This window comes from Artibeus jamaicensis, unplaced genomic scaffold (genome assembly GCF_021234435.1).
Source record: "Artibeus jamaicensis isolate MK-2021 breed Jamaican fruit bat unplaced genomic scaffold, CSHL_Jam_final scaffold_1964, whole genome shotgun sequence".
NCBI classification, from domain to species: Eukaryota; Metazoa; Chordata; class Mammalia; order Chiroptera; family Phyllostomidae; genus Artibeus; species Artibeus jamaicensis.
Genome location: NW_026522030.1, coordinates 41,660,062 through 41,669,586, shown reverse-complemented (window position 1 = coordinate 41,669,586; position 9,525 = coordinate 41,660,062).

The following is a 9,525-nucleotide window of genomic DNA, read 5'->3' as shown; positions in this document are numbered from 1 at the left end:
AAGACTGGACCCTTTTTCGTAAAACAATAAAGTAAAATCATATAGAAGTATATAAAGTAAAAATAAAAATTCCTCCTCCCAATCCAGTGCTATTTCACCCAGGTAATAGCGATTCAATTTTCTGCTCACCAGGCAAATGGGAGCTGCAAATAGAGATTTAAAAAATACTTTTCTAACAGAATTGAGTTTATGAGTTATGAAATTTATACCTAAGAGACTAAAATTACTAGGTCAGAGTAATGACCTCCTGTAACTGGCACCCCTCTCTAAAATTCAGCACATTTCAAAGTTTCATGTTTTTGTTTATATTTGTATGCCAGATTTATTCGGAAGCACGAATGCATTTGTTTATTGTGTCTGTGGCATCAAGATGTGCTGGGGACACTGGTCCTCTGGCCTGCTCGCTCAGGACTAGAGAAGCAGCAGCAGGTGCCAACAGGAAAGCAGCCACCGCAGCTCTGCCACCCTGGTGACCTGCTGTGGGGCTTCTGTCTCTGCCTGTCAAGAGCATGGGTGTATGAAGTCTGTCCTTCAAATTTGACTTTATAGTTTTTCAACCAATGAGTTTGAAAGCAAAGTTTTAAGAAGGCCAAGATCTATTTTAAAAACCCACAACACGCACTACCAAAGATAAAATCAGGAAATGAAAGTAATGCATGACTCATGATTCCTTAGACTTAGTTGCACACTGGACTGATTCACCTAACAAAATCTCTGAGAAATTAAAGTACTGAACCTGCTACAGCTATACGAGGAGTGAGAGTGATGTGTGTACATGGACAATGTATTACAGAATGGAGACAGCAACTCACCTCATTGTTTAATGTTCATAGATGCTCATCAGAATGGAATTCAGTTGGGGCTGGTTGGACAGAGCATCTAAAATGTGGGGGAGCTCTGCCCCCACAGAGACCCCCATCTCGCACGGATGAAAATAAGTCTACCAAGACGTGATCTGCTTGGGGAGGAAAGGTGGCTGAGCTCTCCAAGGAGAAGGGCCAGGACCTGTTCCTCAATGGGCTTTTATTGGGTTTAATTTGCACAGGAATACAGGTAAATCTCATCAATCATTGTCAGGCAGTAAAGATCAAACAATAGATAACGCAAAACTCTGAGGGCTTATTCTGAGACAGGGCCAGATAGCTAAAGGGCTATAAAGCTTTGGGGAATCAAACTCATTCAATGCTTGGACCTTATCATTTAAATTGCGGGTATTCTTAGCAAAGCAGGTCTCACAGGATTTTATGCATTCTTTGTTAGGCCTGATCACCTGGGCATCCTGCCCTTTCCAGCACAGGGCTACACTATCATCTGTCATTGTTTCAGGCTTAAGTCAGGCAGGGGAAGTAAGGCAGCCAAGAGATTAGGAAACTTCTTGCAGACAGAATGAGGACTCAGGCTATGTCAAAGCTGAGAGGTGAGGGTCCATCATCCCCTTTTTCTATAGCTCTCCAAGTCCTTCCCTGAGAGCCCCTTCATGACCATGCCTGTCTTAGTTTGCCCCTCTCTTGAGGAATCTTATCAGTCATCTGCCTGGGGCCAAGAGGGGTAAAGTGGAAGGGGGCAGAGGTGCCCCCTTCTTCCGACCCTGCCAGGAAGATAAGCTTTGTCTCCTTAGTGGCTTATGGTCCCAAGATCCTTTACTCAGCCTTAGCCACAGGGGTTACAGCTTCTGAAACCAGGCAGGGCAGTTCCCAACACTAAAAGAAGAAATGGCTTGGTTGGCCGTGATGGGAGGTTGAAAGGTGTTTTGTGGTGATGCCTTCTGGCTGCTGGTTTCTTGATGGGCTACATGGAGAACTTACCTATTAACTCACTTTCCAAAACTCCATGGGAGAGTTTCTAAATACCTGATAAGGGTGATTGCCTGATTTACACAGCGGCACAAACATCATAATGTGGGCATTATGTAAATAGCTATTCAAAGGCTAATCCCTGGCACCATGTGCTTGTTGAAATAGTTGGCGCTGGTTTACCTTTGCCAAGGAAGGGTTGTGTTGTGGTGGGAAAGTAAATATTCCTTATTGATAGCACTGGGAGGCTTGATGGTACCACTCATGACATAGTTATGGAGGCGAGGCGAAAGGTATGTATCTTTCAGTCACTTAGCCAGGCCACCTGCTGGTTATGTGGCTGTGAAAACCACTTTTATAAAGTTCTGTTTTGTTAGCTCTAACATCAAGGTAAGACTAGGACCCTCGACATAGGGGAAGGGTGGGGATTAAATGAGATAATGCTTGAATTTAGCTGGGGACCAGGTGAGCTCAGCGGCAGGGCCAAGGGCAGGGCCAAGGGCAGGCTTGTGGGAGTGGCTGCCCCCTCCTCCACCCACATTCCCCTGGTGGTGCAGGAGGAAGGGCTCTGTTAGTTAGAGCTATGATCACGTGAGAGGGGTTTCTGTCTTTCCTTTTTGACTCTGCTAATAAGCTAATAACCAATTCTTTTGGAGAGCTTATTATTATGTGTGGTAACAAAGACTTACAAGTGAAGTTAATGTTTTTCCCACTGGGTATTTCTCCGATATGCTTTCTTTTAATAATGCTTCTGTGCCATCCCCTCTATCTTGTTTTGGTTTTTTACTCATTTCTTGAATATTTGGTGGACTTCATCAGTGAAGCAACTTGGACCTAGGGTTGCCTTTTTAGGAGGATTTTAAATGACTAGTTCATGGTTATGTTATCATACAGGTTTTAACTCAGTCAATTTGGGGAAATTATATACTTTAGAAAATTTTTCATTTTCTCTAAGTCTCTCAATCTATTGGCATAAAGATGTTCAGGGATATTTTGATATTTGTTTGTAGTTGCTACTTTCTAGACATCATCTAATTCTCATTTCCTCTTTAACCTGTGGACAACTTGGAAGTCCGTGTCTCACTTTCCTCTCTGTGAGGACTTTCTAGTTATCTTGTGACTGATTCGTCAGTTGATTACATTGCTATCAGAGAATGACTTCTGAATAATCTCAATCTTTTGAGACTTGTGTAGGTTTACTTTATGACTTAGTGTATAGTCCGTGTGCTTGTGTAGTGCGTGTACTGTAAAAGAATGTTTTATCTAGTACCATGTGCAGATTTTTGTGTGTGTCCCTTTACTCGAGTTTGTCATTGTGCTGTTCATATTTTCAGTATTCGTGCTGGTATATTTTATCTGCCTGTTCTATAGTCACCTCGGAGAGGTGAGTTTTAATCATGGACTCTGATTGTGGATTTGTCTGTTTCCTTTTGTAATTCCTTGATTATTTATATACTTATTTATTGGTGATGTTGTTGGGAGTATGGCAACTTAAAATCATTTTATCTTCCTGGGAGAATGGTCTTTTACCATCACCGCCACCACCACCAACAACAACAAATTTCCATCACTGGGCACCCCGCCCCAGAAGAGGTTTGTGATGAGATAGCTAAAACCTTGTCACTTCCAGCAGGATGACGTGGTGAAGAGTGAAAATGGATAAACCCGATGCCAACATGCATTGAAATCCATACAATGGAGAATGCTTTGCAATAATTAAAAGTTATGAAATAAATTTAATATTTATCGTATGTTGTTGAATTCCAATGCAGATTGAAAACAGTGTGAAACATCTGTGTGCAGAGAACATCTGGAGGATCTGCATCAAGATGTTAACTGTCCCTGGACACACAAACTGTAGCTTGTATTTGCTTCATTTTACTTGTATGCAGTTTGTACTTTTTACAATGCCCATGGAGTAGCAATGTCATTGCTGACAGTTAAGTAAAAATGAATAAATCTACCTACTTAATCCACCTTGCTACACCCAAGAGGACATTCAGGGGTGTGGATGTTTTGTTCTCAGAACTCCTTCAGCTGTCTGACCGTGGTTGGTCCTCAGCTCAGGTTATCACTCTGTTCTGCTGACAGTTTGCATCCCCTCTCGTTGCTCCTGCCGCCCATCACCAAGTGCCGACTGAGCAGCCGTGGAAAATTCAGTCGCTGTGACAGGGCTTTTTTCCTGCTCCATCCACTTTATTTTGCATTAACGAGTTCTCTTCTCGTTGTAGTAGTACTCGAGGTGGAGCTCTCCAGAGACCACACCACGGGCTGGGTTCAGTTCTGAGCCTCCCAGCAGCATGCAGGAGGCTGCAAAGATCTGAGAGGAGATTGCTGAAAGTACTTCAGGGGTCCTGGAGGCACTGATTTAGGAGGTGGTTGAAAGACATAACGTGAATCTGTCAGCTCTGCACTGACTACATCGGGAATGTGGAGAAAACAGCCTCTGGTTCACGAAGAATGTAAACACCAGGAGCATTCCATAAGGGTAGGTGAGACCCCCTTGGGAGGTACAGAGCAGGGGGTGGGCTGGGAAAACTACGGTACAGGGCTCTGTAGGACAACGGGCCTCTGGAGAGTCTCTAAAAAGGGTGTTCACCAGGTCTGCCAAATACTGAGAAAACATTCAACAAAGCAGACGGGGATGAAAGAGAAGAGTGGGATTTTAGCTAATGGTGCCATGTGGTAAGTTTTTAAAGGCCACTTCATGGAGCATGTCAGAGGTGCTCTCATGCAAAGCTGTCTGGAAACTTGACCTGAAAAAAAAATAAAGGAGGAGTTTGTCAGGGAAATAGGGAACCAGAATGGCACTCAGAGTCCAAGATCTCTGGTTTTGAAATGCTGACTTTCTGCTGAAAGGTTCTTCTCCACTCTCCCCACCAAAAGGCTCCCAGTTCCTCTCTCTTGAGGTAATTTCTTTTTATCCATTCCTTTTTGTATCCTTCCAGAAAGTTCTGTTATAGATAAGAACTTGTTCTGTACCTTGGGTTTTTTTGACTCACCATCACTTCATGGAAATTGTTCTCTATCAGCACATCTAGTTCCCTTTCTTAAAAAAAAACACACACACACACACACACACAACTTTTATTCTGTTCCATAGGGCAAAGGTACTGAATTATTTCAACACCTTATTTTTAAAATTCTTTGCTGTCTCTTTTGGAAGTGAATTTCCTTGTCTACACACAAGAATGAAAAAGTTCCCACAAATTTCAGAAATGATGGGTTGTTCTATAGCCATGGTAACAATGAACCTCCAGAATGCCTTATAATCCAATGAATCAACAGGTTCGTTAACCAGACAATCAATTAATGTCAACCCTACCCTTCTAAAAACCAACCAATCAGAGATGGGATTCACTCCATATGAAGATACTAAATTCCAACCAACCAATAGTCTCACCCAAGCTATCAGGTCCCTGCAGCTGATGTCAATCTACTTATACCTCCAAACAGCTGCAACCCCTTGGTTCATGCTTTAAAAAACCAGCCCAGCCCATGGAAGTTCAGCAATCTGATCTATGCACAGGCAATGTGCCTAAGCACAATTCCCCTTTCCTATAATCATCAACACATTTAGCTTTGTCTTTTTATTTCAGGTACTGAGTGGTGGTCTGATCATCCTTTGTTGTTAGAAGTACTGTAAAATTATACTTTGCAAATGTGTCTCTACACATTTATACATTTTTTACATGTAGACTACATTGCAACTCTATGGGGTATGTTGTACTTTGAGGTGAATTATAGGGATTTCATGATAAATTTGTGACTTTTGCTTATATTTTGACCTTGAAAACTGGCCTCCTCATAAGATTTGACTCCAGTCTATTTGTGGTCCATTATTAGAAGTGAAATTGCTGAGTAAAAAGAGATGGATATTTTGAAATTTGATAGATGCTATCCTGCAGAGATTTACCAATTTATATAACCATCGTCAACAAGTAGGATGCTTGTCTCTTAACCAATACAATTTTTAAATCTTTTTTGACTTTTCAAAGTAATACAGAAATAGATCTTCTTTAGATTTTTATTTCACATTTCCAAACTAAATGGTCTTATATATATACACACATACACACACATGTATTTCCTTCTATGTGGTGGTTTATAGTCTACGGACTAAATGATTTTTGAAAGTTATCCACAAGGCTGATTGTTTATGTCAATTGTAGTAATATGCATAAAGAAAGGAGGAAAGTTGTAGTCAGTCATTTTTGTGTGTAGTTAGTTAACCAATAAATATCCTATTTGACCAATTCATTTCTAATTTGAAGAAAAGCAATTTATTATTTGAAGAAAAACAGTGTTCTTAAGAAATAGAGGAGAAAATGTTGAGTGAACAAAGGTTGAGGTAGTTCTCTGCTTCCACTTGTGTTAAGCCTACACAGGTTAAAGTGGTTTCTATTTTTAAAGAGCAGAAATTGCAGCTGTTGTGAGTACAGCCCCGCTTAGCAGTTACCTGGGGAAGATAATTGGCAGCTACCACTGAAGGTCGATGCAAAGTACTCAGCGCTGTCCACTCTGAAAGACCTAGGGAGGCCTGGGTTCAGTAAAACTGCAGAGGCTTAGCTCACCAGTGACCACTGGGTTTGTTCCTACCAATGGCCAGCAGCTGTGTTCCTTTCTTATCTGAGAAGCTATAAAAAATAACATTAATAAAATTCTTTGTGTGGGTCTTCATATTACTAAGCACTTTTGTATGTATTATTCCTGTCGCCATACTTTACACTAGAGAACAAGGCCTGTTTGGGGAATGGAAACGAATTCTAAAGTAACCCAAGTAGATGAACATTAAGGAGATAATGCTGGCCACTGTTTTGTGTGTTAGCTTCTGTATTACCCGCCTTGTACAAAGGGGGTCGAGGGACCGAGGCACACCAGGACAAAGGAAGTGTGCCCACTGTGAGAGACATGGAAGTCTCTGTGCCAGACTAAACTGAAAACGACATAAATGCCCCAAATACTGTCTCATCAGCATGCACATACCAGGAATCCTTTCTTTAATGGTGACTGAAGTGTAAAAATTAGTGGAGGAAGAAAGAGAATAATGTAGAAGTGCGGAAGATTTGAATTCATGTTGAAAGCTTTCCAAACTAATGCTGTATTTGGACAAACAGCACAAGTTCTGGTTTCAAAGTGCAGGAAATGAAGCTTAGGAAGCTCAGACCATAGGCTGTCTGACGTGGCCTGCTTGGCATTTATGCATATAGAAAAATTGCTATACGATTCAGTGTTATTGTCTGCAATTAATTTGTATATGCTGTCTCCTCGGGCAACTTCCGCCTCAGGAACTGAGGTGTTTGTTTTTCCTTCTCAGAAAACACCAGCGGTAGGGCACCTCGACTCAGAGCTCGGTGATGCAGTGTCTCCGTCCTGCTGTGCATCTGCTATTTTTAATGTGTACAGTAAAAATGTCACGCTAATAATGTCCTCAGACCAAAAATTAATTTTGATCGTTGAAAGGTAAAAATTTATGTGCTGTGTGTGTGTCAGTGTTCTTGGCAATTTAATTGAGCAATTTTTCCCCCAGACCATCATTATCAACTTGACAAATCTGGCAGACCTATGGGCACTGTTGAGCTGAAAATCTGCCTTGTGCTTCCAAAGTCTAAGATTCTTTGCTTATTGCTGATTTAAAATGTCCATTAAGAAGGAGAAGCCAGAAAGAAAAACAATACATTGGTAGAAATCAGAGACAATACCAGATTCTTGAACAGCAACAAAAAAAGGCCCCACGTGATCAGCCACTCAGCCTTTTCTTTCCTGAAGTGGGCAGTGACCCAGCCCTTAAACGCTCGGGGGCGGCCCGGCTGCGCAGTCTGCAGCTGGAACCTCAGCGGTCCCCTCCTGCAGGTGGGGTGTCAGCCTGGCAGCCCCTTCTGGTGTCGGATTCATGTCCTTAATTATTAAGAATGCCTCACTTCTTTAAATTTCTCATTTCAATCGCACCTAACATTTGTATTTATCCATTTTTTAAATTGACACTGAGTTTCTACCATGGGCCAAATATCATCTTTCATTCAATAAATACTTTTGATTCATTGCTGTGTAACCAGGCACTGGATTCAGCATTGTGGAGCATCAACAGTGATGCTCATGGGGTTTACAATAGTGTGGGGGAGAGAAAAAAAAATATATATATAGCACACACACCCTACCTATATAGTCATAATCTATGATGAGTACTCTGAAAGAAAAGAATGAGGTGCCTGAGAGAATGGGGAATCGAGGACCTTTAATCAGTGTCGTTGCTATCATATGCATTACTCATTTAATCTTCACATCCAGTCTTTGATGTCAGACTAGTTACCACCCTCACTTTGCAGTTGAAAACATGAAAGACGTTAAAGTGCTCATTGTACTACACCCCAGATGCTCACGATCAGTTAAATACAAATGCAAGGGCAGAGCTGATGGGTTGGTTTATGAGCTCTTTAAAATCACCCTACTGTCCTGTATTTGCCCCTTCTGGAAATTTTGTGTCAACATGTCCCTGAAAAGATAAATACGCTATTATTATAAGTTTGAAATGATGTGGAAATTGTTCAAAATGTCTGTGGCAAAACCAACCACTGGCGAATACCACACACGTGTAAGTGAAGGACGCAGTTACCCCCCATTTCCTGCGTGCAGTTCGCCAGCTGCCCAGAGGAGCCGCTGTGTGCTTTGACTCGCAGCGAGGCTTCAGCCGCAACTCCTCCCGAGGTCAGCGCAGAGCTACTTTAAGTGCGGCCCATAGGAGGCAGACCAGCAGCACTGGCAACACCCGAGATCTTGTTAGAAATAGAATTAGAAATAAAAGTTCTTGGGCACGAACTAAGTCTGCTAAATCAGACTCAGGAGCGGCACGCAGCAATCTGTGTTTTTAACCATCTCTTCAGGAGATTCTTATGCGTGATAAATTTGACCTCCATTGCCCTTTAAAATGTAGGCTAGCCCTCATACTTGCCTAAAGGTAAATCTGCAGCCATTTGATACTTCGAAATGAGAGTGAATGTAGACCAATGAATAAATATCAGCTATTTCTCTACATATATAGCATATTAGAACTGGCAGGAAGCATTAACCAGAAGAAGTTGAAAACGGTAGGGGTGCATGTAGGGTAAGTGGAGGCAGTCCGGCTTCCTTGCCCAGGTGTCTGGGTAACTACGGGAAGCAGTGTTCCCATAGCCTCGGAGGGGCCTGATACCCAGTGATCTCATAGCCTGGAGACTGGGTCCGATAAAGTGTTCCCATAACATGAAGTGAGCTTGCATGTGCAGAATTATGTTATATTACCTAATGCTCTGGCAGTTTTCCAGCTTTGTTCCCCTCTAGTACTTAAACAGGTAGGGACTCCCTGCTGGGGGCAGTGATGCTGAGAGACACCTAAGGGGGCAGGTGCCACGATGAGTGCCATGCTGGGAGCAAGGGCCATGACATGAGACACGCAGATAGACATGCAGCTTGCAGCATGCATGGTGCGCCCACCCGTGAATAAAGGCATGCCAGACATCCCAACGGCTCCGCGAATATTTTTCCATCTGCACAAATACCGTGAACCTGCCTGGCCTTGAAGGGTGGCAACACAGTGCATTGGTAAAATATATGCTGATGCATATTTTTGGTATCATCCATTTTATTCTTTCTACTATGTTCTCTATTAAATCTGATAATCCAGTGCGATACGGTTGGTGATAAGTTGCTGAGAGCATTAGAGGCGGTCAGTAAGCTCGCTACGTCAGTCTTGTAA